Consider the following 17180-nt stretch of genomic DNA (forward strand, 5'->3'; position numbering starts at 1 on the left):
CTGTTCCTAAGAGTTGCTGAATGAAACCTCTCTGATGACACCTGGGCTAGGCACCGATCTATGACTATAGCAGAATATCATTAGGAATCAGTTCATTGCCGTTTTTTGTTTGGTTTTATCCTGTGTTTCTGGGATGTTCTGCCTCTGGTTCCTAGCTATCTAGGCAGTGTCAGCCATAGGCTCCCTTTCATAGCATGGGCTTCAAGTTGGACCAGTCATTGGTTGGCCACTGTCACAAGTTCTGCACCGCCATTACCCCAGCACATTTTGCAGGCAGATTGTAGGTCGAAGGTTTAATGGCTGGGTAGATGTCCCAGTCCCACTGTTGGGAGCCTTGTCTGGTTATAGATGACAGTATTGTGGGGGGGGGGGCATGGAAATCTAATGCAGTGGAAACTCCCTGGAATCTATGAGAGTGACCCTAGTAAGGTGCCTAGAAATGGGGGATACAGAGCCTGAGCAGGGTTCTTATATTTCGGGCCACATTATTCGGCCAGAACTCAGATTTGTTCTGTGAGAGTAGTAGCCAATGGACAACCTGTCTCTGGTTGGAAAACCAACTTTCAACCTCCTGGGTGAGCCCAGCCAAGAGCTTTGTGAGAAATGGCAGAACATAGCTGAGGTTGGCAAGGCAGGGGGCATGCATGAGGGAACAATGACAGGTGATGGTCTCAAAGAGCGTGGCCTACTTCACCATGCACTGGTACCTCTTTTCCAGCACTGAGGGTTCAGGACCTGAAGAAGGATATGTGGAGTCGGCGAATGACGTCTTTGATCAAGAAGTGCAGTTCACACACTGGCACTGAGACAACTCAGGACACCTTTACTTATACATCTATTTTTCTCATAGCTGAAAAGGTCTTACATTCATTTTCTCATGTACAATTTCTTTTAAGAATTCCCTATGTTTAGCAATAATGTGCACACTGTACTTTCCCCTCCCCTTTCCTTCCCCAATCCCTGCAATTTTCTGCTAACCCATAATTTATAGCCTCAGCAAGCAGTTACTGTCTAAGACATCCATGGTTGGCAGCAATTGCAGTTACAGTAGAGAGAGGTGATAGGCTACATATCCAGGAAATTCTGACTTAATTACTGGTACCTAGCATGTCTCCACATCCTGATCCCTTTAACACCAGGGGCTTTCTGCAAATCAGTAATCCGAGTCAGTTCCTCATCTTTCTTGGCTCATCTCTGACTGTTTCCATTAATTCTTGGAATCAGTGATCCAGCATGGCCTTTCTAACCTTTTAGTAGTTACCTAACTGTTGTTTGGAACAGGTCGATGAGCAAATTGTTGTCAGAACCAGGTTCCCATCAGGAGAGAGCATCCAGACGTCAGCTGATGTACCCAGACCAGGCCCTCCTCTTGACTCAACTACGTCATCATTATCAACAAGCAGAGTGAGCTGTTCCATTCCCATGATCCTCAGAGGCACATGAGAATAAATCATGGCCTGAGCCTTCTTTTTCTGATTCTGGGAAATGTCTGTCACAGACAAAGTGAAAGTACAAACTGCCAATAGCAAAGCCAAAAATGCAAATGCAAGGTGGAAGTGGACCAAACATCCACTCAGGAAAAGTCAGGGGATTCTGCATGAATATCCCCACAGGTCCTTGTCATGTGGGGACCCAACTCTTCAGACCTTGCTGTAAGGAGAGCTATCTGCACTATACTTGTGTGCTGTTCCCAGAAGAGGCTTGGGCGCCACCATGGAGGAGATGATGAGACAGTCTTTAGCTCAGAGTACCCGTGGAATCTGGGCCTCTTGTCTGACCTCCACTGTGAGCTTAATGACCCATCTTTAAAAGTTCCCAGGCTCAGAGGGTAAACTGCCTGCTGCTGAACTATGAGGACCAGAGCCTGGGTCTACAGAATCCACAAAAATGCTAGGAGGGGAGTGTGGCTACCTGTAATTCCAAGGCAGAGGCACTGACGCAATCTGGCTAGCTAGCCTAGCCAATCTGCTAGCTCTGGGTTTACCTGAAAGATCCTGCCTCAAAATATATGATGGAGAGAAATCAACGAAGACACCAGCATCAACCTCAGGCCTCCTCACATGTGTGCCTGCATGCACGTGTACCCACACACATGTATGCACATCACACACAAGAACAGAGGGGGGAGGACACACACACACACACACACACACACACACACACACAGATATTAAAATGTTCACTCATGTTATAGACCTGAACTGAACTGAACTGAACTGAAAAGATATCCCAGGTAGACTGAAATGAAAAAAGCAGATCTCCTAACACAGCAAGTGGTAACATTCAGAACAGTATGGATAAGTACACATATGTGCATGCATCTGCAGACACATGCCTATCACATCAACCCGTGGGCTACACGCACACACGCACGCACGCACACACCCTGCAGCATGTTAGTCATCTCTTAAGTGTACATTGTATATATATATATAGAACCATTGAGAACATACTGGAAAACACAACTGTATCTGGGAAATAGAAGTGCACTTGTGACTTGTGAACAGGGCCTGGGCATCCATCTCTAGGCTTATTGTCGACTCAGTCCTGAAACAGGTCAGCTCCTTCAGAATGCTGACCTCAAAAATAAAATGTTTAATGCTTATCTAAAAACGTCAAAACAAAGCTGCTCATAAAAAGGGAAAAGAAAACACTGGTCATATGCTCTAATAAATTAAAACCAGCATTTTAGGGGCCGGGGGGAAATTTGTTGGTAAAGGGTTTCCTAGGCAAGCATGGGGACCTGAACTCAGCCAGCCAGCACCATGTGAAAGTGGGAGACACAACTCCCATCTGTAACCTCAATGCTGGGAGCTAGAGGAGGAAGATCCCAGGGCTCCTGGCCAGTCAGGCTAGCTGAAGCAGTGATCTCCGGGTTTAGCAAGAAGTCCTGTTTCTCAAAAGAAAGCGGGGAGGGTGGGAGGGAGATGGGAAAAGAAAGAAAAGAAAAAGAAAATGGTGGCAAATAATGAAGGAAGACCCCAGATACCAACCTGTGACTCCACACAGACTTACCAAACACACACACGCACACGCACATGTGTGCACACACACCACAGCATGTAAGCCATCTGTTATGTGCACAGTAATTGATATAAATAGATACTAACGATGATTCAGTTCACAGACTGAAAGTCACCTGGCAGAGTCTATCTAGCAAGGCTGTGGCGGCTCTAGCCAGTTTGCAACCCTTCACTATGTGCTCCTCCATCTTCTCCATTTTAGGAAATCTTACTTCTAAAATGTGTGCCATGGATAACAGTTCCTGCCTTTCTGTTCTGTTTTATTTTTTTTAATTAAAATATAATTGCATTATCTCTTTTCCTTTCCTCCCTTCAGCCCCTCCCAACCCTCCCCTTGCTCCCTCTCAAATTCATGTCTTTCTCCCTTGTTATTGTTACATACACATGTGCAAAAACATAAAGACAACCTGACCAGTCCGTTTTGTGTTGCTTATATGTGTGACCAAGGCTGACCACTTTGCATTAGAAAACTGATGCTCATTCTGGGGACACTATTTTTCTAGCTCTTAGCATTCCTTAGTTGCTTATAGTTCTTTGTCTCCTGGTGAGAATCCTCTCTTCCATGTTAATGTGTCTATTATCCTTGTTCAGGTCTTATTTAGGCAGCCATATTGTTGCAGTGTCATGGGTGAGGCTTCCCTGTCATTTCCTGATCTTCCATCTTTCACTTCCCACCCACTCTTCTGTGATGTTCCTCGAGCCTTGGGTACAGGAGTTGAGTTGTAGAGGTATCAGCTGGAGTTGGGCACCCCGAGATCCGTTGTTCTCTGAACATTTGTGGTTCCTGTAATGGTCCCTGTTTCAAAGAGAAGTTTCTTGGATGAGTAATGAGAGTGCCATTCACCTATAGGCATAAGGATAAGTATTTAGGATGCAGTTAAGAATTATGAAGATTTAATAAAGTGTCAATAGTAGGCGCTCCTCTAAGATTTGTTACCTTGATAACCCCGGGTATGCTTTTTCGTTTTTGTTTTCTGTTTTGGTTTTTTTTGAGATAGAGTTTCACTATGTAGCTGGGACTAACTTTAAACTCACTGATTAGACCACGCTGGCCTCAAATGCATATAGAAAGATTTGTCCACTTGTTCATCTAGGGCCCTTCAAAGGATGTTCATATATCCCAGGGATGTTCATACATCTCTCATAAGGTAAACACCTGTGGAAATCCTTGTGATGGAATGTCTCCTTAGGCTACCTTAAAAATATAGCCTATATGCTTTAGAGAAGCCTCAGAGACTCTGAGAGACACTGTGTTCTCCAGGCCGTAGCCCCTGAACCTCCAACCAGAAAAGGACCCCAAAAAGGTCTACAAGAAGATTATCACAAAACAAGCCTCTGTATATTTTAAAGGGGTCATTTTCTTTAACAATTTTTATAGTATGTGTATAACTAATCTTGAGTACATAAACCATGTACTCATATGAAATGTCCTACAGCTCCTGGGTACCCATGTTTAGTTCAGCTGCTCATTCTTTCACTCAATCATCAATTCATTCATCTTCGGATTCTTCCTCACTGTGATGTCCTTAGACTCCATCTTGGGGAGGTGGGAGAAAGCCAGTGACTTAGGCCAAGCCACCAGGACATGTTTTATTGTTTTCATCAGAGTCACAGAACACAAACACAAAACAAACAAATACCCCCCCCAACCCAAAAGCCAAAAACACCCCAAGGCTAACTATACAAACAGATATCATATCTCAATATATATTATATATTCAGTCTGGCCTGGAACTTGCTATGTAGTCTGGGTGGGCCATTAACCTGCCAACCTCCAGCTTCTGCCTCCAGAGTGCTGGGATTATAGGTGTTATTCTAGAATTCTCTTCCCCTTTAAATAATATCTCTCACCTTCCTTACACCAAGTCCTATAAATCATTTAGCTGGTCTTCCCCTGAAGGATCTTGACCTACTCTCTCTGGGACCTTCCATGAACATGCCCAAGGAGGTACTAAAGGATTATTCCTGGGCTTGCAAGAATCCAGCCAAGTTTCCTAGTAGACACAGCTTCTGCTATGAGACTTGGAATCAGATCAGTACCCGCAGGGATGTAGAAAAGACACTCTGGGCCAGCCCCAAGGCCTTGGAGGTGTAGCCTGGCTGCAGACCAGAAGCCCCAGGAAGGTGGGCAAGACAGGGAATCCAAGATTCAGAAGAGGCAGAGTTGGGCTTCACATTTTACAACAGACAGAAGACACTTTTATAAGGTTTTAAATGTTAAAAAAATTCATTCCTTTAGTGTATATGTGTGTGTTTGTGTGTATGTGTGTTTAATGTGGCACACACATGGAGGTCAGAAACAACTTGCAGAGCTAGTTCTTTCCTTCCACCACAGGGGCTCTACGCTAGTTCTTTCCTTCCACCATAGGGGCTGTACGGATCAAACTGATGTCATCAGGCCTGATGGCAGGCACCTTTACCCATAGAGCCATCTGGATGAGCCAGTTTAAGCTTTTAGAAGCTGGGGCTGAATCTCAACACTATGTACATTGAGTACAGCAGAGATAGTGCAGGGAGTGGTGAGTGTCCACATCAAGAGGGAAGCTGGCCAAGAAAGACTGCTCACAGCGAGGTCATTCGATCACACCCACCTAACAGGTTTCTGAGCATACAGTCGACATCCAATATATACACACTTATCCAGTTCTACTACTTATGATGGATGCTATTAAACACATTAATTATTTAATTATAAAACAAACTATTTATTTTGTGAGTTTTATTTATTTATTTATTTATTTATTTATTTATTTATTATGTGAGTGTTTTGCCTGCATGTATGTCTTGGCAACATGTGTGTGGGAGTGCTCACGGAGGCCAAAAGAACGTGTTGGGTCCTCTGGGATTGGAGTTAAAGATGGTTTTGAGCTACCACGTGGGTACTGGGAACTGAAACCAGGTCCTTTGAAAGAATAGCCAGTGTGCTTAACAGATGAACCATCTAGCGAGCCCTAGAGTTAGAACTTTTATCAAGATAACAATAGAAACAACATAAAAGAGAAATCCCACAGCCTCTTCCTGCCCACATTGGGTATCTGTCTTATGTCCACTAGATATCACCAGACTTCCAATATGCCCAGGGTCACAGTTGGGGTTGTATATTTATGTGTTCCCAAAAACCTGTGTGTGTGGCTGTGCAGACACGTGGGGTGGGCGTTAGTAAATGCTGGCTGACTTGGGAGTCACAGAAATAGAGATTCATTAAAATCTTCAAAATGTTCAAGCTGGCAGGAACTGTCCTCCAGGTTACTAAAGGGACACAGAAAAGCCCAGTGACTTGCACACGGTCGCACAGCTAGAGCCAAGATTCAAAGCCAGACATGGCTGACTAGACAGCCCATATCTATCTATCTGAGCCATAAAACTTCCCCACATCAACCTGAGGTCAGGCCAGCTTTTTCTGAAGGGCTGCTTTGCTGGCATTAAATGCCGCTGTCATAGTGGGACTAGGTGAGAGTAGACACTAGAGCAGACGCAGCTGATGCTCATGCATGAATGCCAAGAGTATCCTCCAGTGATCATGGAAACCTCTGTCTCAGAGCTCTTATTCTGGGGTGCCAGAAAAGATAATGTCATCTTCCTTGAATCCAAACTCCAGGGTTCATGTCCAGCTCTCTCCCATAGGTGACCCTAGCTAAGCTATTGTTATTACTAATGTTCTTACTAGCACACTTTGTATGGCGTTCTTTTACCATCTATCTCAGTGTCCTCTGTCTCCCCACTCCTGGTGTCTCTTCTCAGATAAGCTACTTGCACACAAAAGCCCATGTTGGCGTCTTCCGGGGAAGCCATGTCTGGGAAAGGAACTGCATTAGTTACTTTTATGATTTCGGTGACCAAACCTCTGACAAAACACAATCTTAGGAAGGAGTAGGTCTATAGTTCAAGGGGAAGCAGTCCGACGTGGGGAGGAAAGGGCTCAGGAGCTTGAGGCAGCTAGTCACACTGACTCCATCTAGAAACAGAGAACAATAAATGTTTATACTTAATATTCTTCTTTTTACACAGTCTGGGACTCTAGCCCATGGGATGATAATACCTCAGTTAAGGGCAGCTCTTCCCACTTAATGAATGCAATCTAGAAAATCCCTCACAGAGATGCCCACAGTTATATTTTCATAGTGACCTTAATCCAGTCAAACTGGCAATAAAGATTAACCACCAAAGCAGATTTATGTCAGAGATAGAACTGTATGGCTCGAATGTCCAAGTCCCTCCTTGGAGGTCTTGGCAGCCATTACTAATCAACCTTGGCTCTTTTTTTTTTTTTTTTTTTTTTTTTTTTTTTTTTTTTTTTTTTTTTTAATTAAGAGCCTGGAGTTCTCAGCATAGAACCTCAGATCATTAAGAATTGGTTCGTTTCCTAGTAGGCTTTAGCTGTCCAACTTGACATAGCCTACAATCAATTGAAAAAGGAGTCTTAATTGAGGAGTTGCACAGATCAGATTGGTCTTTGGGGGAATGTCTTGATTTTTAATTGATGGCCCAAACCACTGTGGGTGGCACCATTTTCTTGGTATGTGGACCTGAACTATAGAAGCTAGCTAGCTGAGCCTGAACCGGAGAGACACTGTCTTCTATGTCGTCTGCTTCAAGCTCTTGTTTGAGCTCCTGCCCTGACTTCACACTCAGTAATGGCTTGTGACCTGCAAGCTGAAATAAACCCTTTTCTCTCTCCTGAGCTGCTTTTGATCAGAGCACTTTTATTGTGTCATAGAATGAAACTAGAACTGTGGATTGTTGAGAAGATAACTGAACCTATTTGGAGGGAACACTCACTGGGATCGCTGAGGAAACTATAGGCCCTTATACCCGGCCCTTAAACATCCAGTCAACTGATGTTCAGCAGAAAGAAATTGTCTGAGAGGAAAAGAAGAATCATTTGGGAAGAGGGGTTCTGAACTGAAAAAAAAAAGTCTCCATAATAGTTGCCTGTGGGCATATCTATAGTCTATATTCTTAGTGATTAATGAGGGATAGCCCAGCCCATTGTGGGTGGGGCCATCTCTGGGCAGGTGGTCCTGGGTTTTATAAGAAAGTAGGCAGAGCAAGCCATGAGAAACAAGCCAGTAAGAAAAATTCTCCATGGTTTCTGTATTAGTTCCTGTCTCCAGGTTTCTGCCCCATTTGAGTTCCTGTCTTGACTTCATTCTGTAATGGACCTTACCAGTTTTGGTCATGGTGTTTATGACAGTAATAGAAACCCTATCTAGGACAATATCTTTATTTTAAGTAACAGTCAAATTTTTTATGTATACCATAGATCGTAAAGCTGTATCTACATATAAGTGCTTGCTATTGTTAGAATCCAGGCTCTGCTCACAGATACTGACAGGCTCCCCAGCCTAGCTGGTGCAGGATATCTCACCATCTCACCAGGGAAGTGAGTCTACTTCAAAGGGCTGCTACATGCTGTTCCCCAAGGCCTCACTGACCTCCAGCCTGAGAATCAAACAGCCTGGCTGCTGGCTGTCTCTGAACCTTCCCCCTCTTCAGAGGTATAAAAGGGGCCTTCTGCCCCTTGGGCTCTGCTTCTCCTGAGAGACCCTGCCTTGCTCTCTTTCTCTCCCTGGTTCAGAGGTTTAAATTCTCTCTTCAGAGCCTCCACCATTCTGTTGCTGCCCCTTCCCTCCCCCCACCCTGCCCATGGCATGAATAAGTCTTCTAATAAACTTCTTAGTCCTAAGTAATGTATCTTAGTGTCATCCTCTTAAACAACCCACCACATCCTAAGACTTTATGCATATACACACAAACTCATTCATTTAAACCAAACTCTATCTTATCTTAAATTAAAAAGAAAAAAATTAAATTTCCCTAAATTATATTGACTTAAAGCTACAGGACACCTTGAAAAACTGAGGATTCTGCAGAGAGAATCTAAAGGCATCCTCCCCCAAATGACCTTGGCAGAAGAATACATTGGACAATGTCAGGGAACACGCTGTTACCATAACTGTCAACATAGTAAGATCCCTGACACTGACTTGGAAGCACAGCCAGACAGAATGTGCTATTTTAAAAATTGGCATTAGAGCCTGGGATGATGACTCAGCATGTAAAATCACATGTGCAAACATGAGGACTGAAGTTCAAATCTTTTTCCCATGGAAAAAAAGCAGGTTTTGTAACACACAGCTGAAATAACCTAACCCAATGCTATTGAGGGAGGAGGCAGGGAGTGGTGAAGTTGTGTGACACTATCCTGGGGAATGTGAACAAATGTTTACACAACCCAGTTAGGAAACCAATGACAAACCAAAGTACCACCACCAAATTTCAAATAGTTTTACCACCAAATTAATAAGAATTAATTGAGAGATTATAGAAACATGGATGACTCAAAGACAGATTTACTAGTAAAAGGCCACTCCAGTATGGCTGATAACTCACCAAAGCTGTAACCCTAGAGCTCTCTGTACAACTTTCAGACAGCACAACAGGTCACAGTCTCTCCTCCTCAACAGCCATTACTACTTATATAACCTTGGGGAAGGAGACCATGTGAATCTGGTAAGTTTCAGGGACTTCCTGAGATTTCTGAGTTGTTTGCTTTCTAAGTCTTAACTAGCTTCCGTTCCAGATGGACTGCTTAGCTTCTAAGGAAATCTCTAAACAGCAGTGGAGACATAAGTGTCTTGCTTACTGACCACCAGCTCAAGGTTCAGTGAGAGGCCCTGTCTCAAGGGAATAATAAAGTGATAGACCAGGTCAACTGTGTTTCCTGGCCTCTGTTAACAGACAGACACTTTAAACTGCACACACATGTACATATGATACAAATACACACGCACACACGCACGCGCACACACACACACACAATTTGTTTCTATAAGATCAGTATTAGGTAGGCATGGTGATGCACACCTATAAATCTCAAAATTTAGGAGGCAGGAGGATCAAATGTTCAAAACCAGCTTTGACTACACTGAGTTTGATGCCAACCTGAGCTATGAAATTCTATTAAACTAACTAAACTAACCAACAATTCAGCACCTTTGTCTGCTTCTTTCTATGTCTAAAGCATTTCTGGGAATCTCTGCAACCACTGTTCTTACTTTTAAAAGTTGTCTCTAAACAACAACTGGCCTCTACATTTCCATACCATTTGAATATATTTGCCTTCAGCCCAGCTTGTAGGAAGCCGTGTCCTTTACACAGGGATGCTGCAGCCTGGGCAGGAGTCTCCTGGAGGCACTGCCTTTACTCACTTACTACCCCGTGGTTTCCCTTGCTGGCTATTCCCTATAACCCAGCTCTGTGGACATGACTTTGACCTTAAATCTCAAGGGCAGGAATCTTATCTCCCACATCCCAGTTAACGGCAACCTTAAAAGAACCCATGACAAATAACTAAATAATCAAGCTGTGCCCCGGAGGAGAGAGGAAGGCAGGCACAGGTTTCCACTTGGGAAATCTTAGGGAGCTTCCTCTGTAAAATGGCGGCTTCATTCCTTCCCTTTTAAAGCTCATGTAGACTAAGTGGCATTAGAAAACCTGGGGGAGTTCACAGGGGCTGCCTGCAGGAAAGTGGATTGCCCCGGGCAGGGAGGCTTGTGTTAAAGACCTCAGCCATCCCCATCTGCTGATGGTTATGGCTGAGTTCCCATCACCTGGCGTTCTTATGAAATGAAAATATAAGCCAGGCATAGTGACTCACACCTTCAATCCCAGAAGTTAGGTGGTAGAAGCAGGCGGATCTCTGTGACTTGAAAGCCAGTGTCTTAGTTAGAGTTCCAGAAGTAGCCATGGTCAGCGGGTGCCTGTACCAGGGAGGGGTTGAAAGTGCAGTGAAGAGATTCAAAGATACATCAGCCTGGATGTTTCAAGCAAGAAAAATGAGGCTGGTGGGGACATAGCAAAGGAAATGGAAGAGCCTCTTATATCACCAGGCCCCAGTGTGAGAAGGCTGAAGAAAGAACCTCCAGCACTTAGCCACTGGCCACTGCTGGGCTGTAGGGAGCAGTGATGGCTTCTCCAGCAGCAGTTAAAATGTGTTTGTTTGTTTTATTCATGGGGAGGCACATGTGCTCGGGCACTGGTCAGGGAATACATTTTGGGAGTTGGTTCTCACCATTCACTGTGATGATGGTGATGGTGATGGTGATGATGATGATGATGATAATGGCTAATAATGAGGAGGAGGAAAGGAAGGAATGAAGGAAAAGAAGAGAAAAGCTAAAAGAAGAGAGAAGAAGGGGAGAAGAAAAGAAGGAAGTGAAAAATTTCAATGTAAAATACTTGGAATCTGGCTTTTCTGGGGGACAATATTCAGGAATAAATGCCTGCTTTGCTTTAAGCCACCCCTGGTACTTCTCTTTGTAGTTAGTCTTGTGTCTAGACTACAGGCAAAGAAATATTTGTGGAATGAACTGGACTTCTGGCCAAGCAAAGATCCCTCCAGAACTCATGGAACTTTGAGTTTTGTAGAGAGCATCCCTCAAGGACTCCAGCCCCACCTCTGCCTGGCCACTGATATTTACCTTGCACCCCCCCCCATCCCACCATGTATATTCGAGTGCTCCTTGGTTTTTATTAAATGTGATTCTATCATTATGTAACTTAGTCTTTTGCCAGCCTCATGCTGGCATGGGTCCCTGCTGGGGAATGTCATTCTCCCTGCCAGTGATTGAATTTGGCTAAGAAGTAAGGTATACACTGCCACATGCAAACATTCTAGAATGTTTTCCCAGCTGTGTTTAGAGTTTTAGGGGTGTCTTAGTTAGGGTTTTACTGCTGTAAGGAGACACCATGACCAAGGCAACTCTTATAAGGGCAACATTTAACTGGGGCTGGCTTATAGATTCAGAGGTTCAGTCCATTATTGTCAAGGCAAGAGCATAGCAGCATCCACGCAGGCATGGTGCAGGCAGAGCTGAGAGTTCTACATCTTCAGCTGAAGGCTGCTAGGAGACTGACTTCCAGGTAGCTTATAGGGTCTTATAGCCCATGCCCACAGTGACACACCTACTTCACAAGGCCACACCTTCTAATAGTGCCCCTCCCTGAGCTGAGCATATACAAACCATCACAGAGCTGTTTAAAACAGTGCTACTCAGACTTCACTTTAAGAATCCCCATAGAAGCCGGGCATGGCGGCACACGCCTTTCTTTGATCCCAGCACTCAGATCTCTGAGTTCAAGGCCAGCCAGGTCTACATAGTGAATTCAAGGCCAGTCTATTTAGACCCTGATTCAATGGGTCTAAATCAGTCAGGAGACAGAATTACCGTGTGTAATAAATTCCCAGGTGTCTTGTATTTTATTGGCCAGTGGCTGATGAATTTAGTGTCCTGCTTCAAGGATATCTCAAAGGCATCCTGTCTGTATATTCAGATTCATCTACTAGAGGCTACCCTGCAGCTCCTGGGAAATGTGGTTCTTTTGAGTGTTATTACCTAAGATGATCACATGATTCCCAACTTCCTTGCCCTCACACCAACTTGGAATCAGATGAGTTGTAATGAACATTTTTTGCTGATTATCTCAGTGAGAAGACTTAGGGAAGTAATATTTATGTTTGATCCAGGTTTGAAGATTTGAAACTGTGTGTGTTTTTCTATTTGTAATATATGAGGCTGAGAGGATTAAAGTTACACCTGTCGAGCATAGACAGCATCAAAGCCCAAGTGATTTCAGTGAAGGTCAGCTCAGAGAACCACAAGGGCAGCCTTTCCCATAGAGTGGGTGCATTGTGTAAGTAGCTCCATGGAGGACATTTTGTTTAACCCTCAAGACAGAGCTGGAGACGTAGCTGGACGTGTCATTGGTGCAGCAGTTAACTAGCATGTCTGAGGCCCTGAGTTTGATCCCACAACAAACAACCAACACACTATAGAATATCCCAGGAGGAGGATGTTATTACTCTTATTATTCTCTGAGGAAACCCAATCTTGGGTACCAAGTACCTTGCCAAAAGTCAATGAAGTGTTGAATCCAGGTCCCACTTAGGAGGCTGTCACCATCTCACAAATCTCACAAATTTTCCTGGGGATGCCTCCAGGGAAACACCAGAGCAGCTACAGCCGGAGGTGTGTTCCAAAAGGGTAGGTTTGTGGTGTAGAACCATCTTCTTCATCACAGAGCTGTGTGGGGAAAGCGTTCATTCTAGCATGATACTTTCCTGAGATTACTCATTCTAGTGTGATACTTACCTGAGATTACGGATCACGAACAACACAAGACTGAGCCTAGTAACTTGTCACAAGGGAGAGGGATTCACAAGGTCCCACCCCTTTCTAATGATATTAGGCAGCTAACAGTTGTTTAAGTGAGGGACCCTTGAGGTTCCCCTGTATAGTCAATGGTTTCTGGGGAGACTTTTCTTTGGTGGTATCCCTCTCCTAAATTGCCCATTCTTCTGGAAGCAACCCTCCTCATCCACAGTCCTATTAGGAACTCTAGTTATACTCACTGGCTTACTTAACTAGACTTGGGTGGAATCATCTTTTTGGCCTGTTTTTGGTGTCCTGATATGAGCTGCCAGCATCTCAAAAGATAAACAAACAGACAAACAAAGGTTTTCCTTATCCCTTCCCCCATCATAAATTCCTTACTAAAGATTAGTTTTGTCCTGAAAAGGGACTTTATTTTTTGCACATTTGTGGGTATTGTGTATGTTTGAATATGTGTAGGCATGTGTATGTATGTGTGCATATGTGCATTTGTGAGGGTGCATGTGGAGGCTCTAAGTTGGCCTTAAGTGCCTTATGTTATCACTCTCTATTGAGACAGAGTTTCTTTGTGAGGCTGGAACTCACTAATTCCAGTTAATGTTGCTACCTTTCCTTGGATCTCCTGTCTCTGAGTCCTGGGATTATAGGCAGTCTCCATGCCTGCCTGGCTTTCACAGGGGTCCTGGGGACCCAAATTTCAGTCTTTATATTTCCATGACAATCACTTTATCCACTGAGCCATCTCCCCAAACCCAGAAAAGCTTTCTAAAACTAGTTTTATTGAATTATCATTTACACATGATAAATTTACTTTAATTAAATTTACTTTTTATGTGCCATTCATGTTTGATATGTCATTTTCTCAGGTCTCCCTTAGTAGCATAAAAGCATCCATAGTTAATATACAAGCAAATATGCATAGTTCTGTTCCCGTGAAACTTTAGTCATGAAGACTGAATTTTGAGTTTTAGCTCATTTTTACATTGATGAAATATTAACCTTCTTTTTATTGTTTTCAATTATTTGAACATAATTATTAGCTTGTAGTTTGTTCAAAAATATGGGGTAGGCCCTCAGGCCACAGGGTGTTGACCACTGGTGTATGTGGCTTTAGAATGTCTAGGAAATTCTGTTGCAGTGTGTGTTTTCCACATTTAATTATAACCCCCAAGGAATAGAAATGGGACACACAGTTTCCAATACAGTGCAAAGAGAAAAATGATAGAATTTAAAAAGTTTAATCAACTGAAATTTTAAAAAAGAAAGAAAAGGAAGAAAAGGGAGGAGGAGAGGGAGGACAACATGGTACACAGAGAGGAAGGACAACATGGTACACAGAGGGAGGACAGCATGGTGCACAGAGGGAGGACAGCATGGTACACAGAGGGAGGACAGCATGGTACACAGAGGGAGGACAGCATGGTACACAGAGGGAGGACAGCATGGTGCACAGAGGGAGGACAGCATGGTGCACAGAGGGAGGACAACATGGTGCACAGAGGGAGGACAACATGGTACACAGAGGGAGGACAGCATGGTACACAGAGAGGGAAGACAGCATGGTGCACAGAGGGAGGACAGCATGGTACACAGAGGGAGGACAGCATGGTGCACAGAGGGAGGTCAGCATGGTGCACAGAGGGAGGACAGCATGGTGCACAGAGGGAGGACAGCATGGTGCACAGAGGGAGGACAGCATGGTGCACAGAGGGAGGACAGCATGGTGCACAGAGGGAGGACAGCATGATGCACAGAGGGAGGTCAGCATGGTACACAGAGAGGGAGGACAGCATGGTGCACAGAGGGAGGACAGCATGGTGCACAGAGGGAGGACAGCATGGTGCACAGAGGGAGGACAGCATGGTGCACAGAGGGAGGACAGCATGGTGCACAGAGGGAGGACAGCATGGTACACAGAGAGGGAAGACAGCATGGTGCACAGAGGGAGGACAACATGGTACACAGAGGGAGGACAGCATGGTGCACAGAGGGAGGTCAGCATGGTGCACAGAGGGAGGTCAGCATGGTACACAGAGGGAGGACAGCATGGTGCACAGAGGGAGGATAGCATGATGCACAGAGGGAGGACAGCATGGTGCACAGAGGGAGGACAGCATGATGCACAGAGGGAGGACAGCATGATGCACAGAGGGAGGACAGCATGGTGCACAGAGGGAGGACAACATGGTGCACAGAGGGAGGACAGCATGATGCACAGAGGGAGGACAGCATGGTACACAGAGGGAGGACAGCATGGTGCACAGAGGGAGGACAGCATGGTACACAGAGAGGGAAGACAGCATGGTGCACAGGGGGAGGACAGCATGGTGCACAGAGGGAGGACAGCATGGTGCACAGAGGGAGGACAGCATGGTGCACAGAGGGAGGTCAGCATGGTGCACAGAGGGAGGACAGCATGGTGCACAGAGGGAGGACAGCATGGTGCACAGAGGGAGGACAGCATGGTGCACAGAGGGAGGACAGCATGGTACACAGAGGGAGGACAGCATGGTGCACAGAGGGAGGACAGCATGGTGCACAGAGGGAGGACAGCATGGTGCACAGAGGGAGGACAGCATGGTATACAGAAAACAAGATGGGAGTTAAGTTAACCATAATGTAACACAAGAGCACCCAAAGATGTCATATGAGCAAATATGCATATCTGTGTTCCTGCAAAATAATGGAACCTATAGACTGGTCAGACTGGTCTGCAGTTTGGGGGCTAAAGAGATGGGTCAGCAGTTAACATCACTTGTTGCTCTTGGCAGAGGATCCAGGTTTGGTTCCTAGCACCCACTCTGGGTGGCTCACAACCACCTGCAACTCCAGCTCTAGCTGCACCCAGTTTTGTCCTCTCCAGGCACCTGCCTCCCCCGACCAGGCACATAGGTAACCATGGACTCTTACCTTATGCTTCATCACAGGCTCAAAGCAATGGGAGTACCCAAATGTGACCCGGAACCTTTAAAACTGTGAGTCAAAACAAGCCTTTTCTCTTTGCTACAGTAATGGAAAACCTACCCAGTTCTCAAATGCTAGGCTTAGCCACTGACCACAGCTTCCTCTCCGTGCTCTTGGCCCAGGGTTCTCTCTAGCTAGTCAAGGTTTTCTGCCCGCAGTCCCTCCCAGTGGACAGCACTGGTGCTCAACCTGGATTCTGCCCCTCTCTCCTCTAAGCATACTTTTTCTTTTCTTAAAACCACTCTTTGTTTGTCTTCCCCTCCCTGCTTCAACCTGCAGCTCATTTTCTTTTTTTTAGATTATAGGGAGTGTCCAAGAAATCCCTTTCCCACAGTAACAGCTAGGGTGTTCGAGGCACTGCAGAGGGCCTCCTTGCCTCTGTTCTATTTTTTTACAGCTTTGTATAATAAGGTTGGAGTCTCAACTAGGGATGGGGCCAGGCTAGCTACAATAATAAAACCATAGTCTTTTGAGAACAAAAGTTACTTATTATCCAGATAAAGTCATGACCCCATGGGTCCTCTGGGGCCCAAGCTCCTTTCTATTTACACTCTGTGGACTGCAGCAACACATGCCTTCCACAATCATGGTAACAAGCTTAAAGATGGAGAGAGGCCATGAAGGATCAGCCACTTTAGAGCCCAGATATCCATCACTTCCACCTGTAGGGAGGCTGGGAGATGTATTCTAGTTAGTGCCTCTAGAAGTGGTGCTGGCTTTAATGAGCAGCTAGCCAATCTCTGCAGTTGTGATTGTGCCACCTTAGTTATGCAACATTTCCTATGACATCTCTGGTTAGAGGACATACACAGAGGCTAGGCTGTGTCCCTCAGAAGCTGAGAGGACCAGAACAAATTTTAAATTGTACTTATTGATTTATTTGTACCCTCCCTGGATATCATTTTGCTTTCTCCCCCATCAGAAGTCGGAAATGGCGACTGCAGTAACAAACAGTGTCTTGAGGGTTGTTTGAAATTTTGCAGAAGATGGTTGACAAAAGGATGGTCCAAATCACAAG

At 44.9% G+C, this 17180-nt stretch overlaps 1 long non-coding RNA gene across 2 annotated transcripts; it reads right to left on the reverse strand.

Annotated features, from left to right (window-relative positions):
* Nucleotides 1-426: 426 nt before the first annotated feature.
* Nucleotides 427-16621, reverse strand: LOC143443453 (uncharacterized). Of its 2 annotated transcripts, none has more exons than XR_013112443.1 (3): nucleotides 16109-16621; nucleotides 12932-13108; nucleotides 427-3819 (listed from the first exon to the last, which is right to left on the reverse strand). It is a non-coding gene; the product is annotated as an uncharacterized LOC143443453 (long non-coding RNA). The 2 variants fall into 2 exon arrangements; XR_013112442.1 differs by lacking the exon at nucleotides 427-3819 and adding an exon at nucleotides 4510-6978 and having other exon boundaries at nucleotides 16109-16613.
* Between the last annotated feature and the right edge of the window lie 559 nt (nucleotides 16622-17180).

Source organism: Arvicanthis niloticus, chromosome 9 (assembly GCF_011762505.2).
Source record: "Arvicanthis niloticus isolate mArvNil1 chromosome 9, mArvNil1.pat.X, whole genome shotgun sequence".
Classification (NCBI taxonomy): Eukaryota; Metazoa; Chordata; class Mammalia; order Rodentia; family Muridae; genus Arvicanthis; species Arvicanthis niloticus.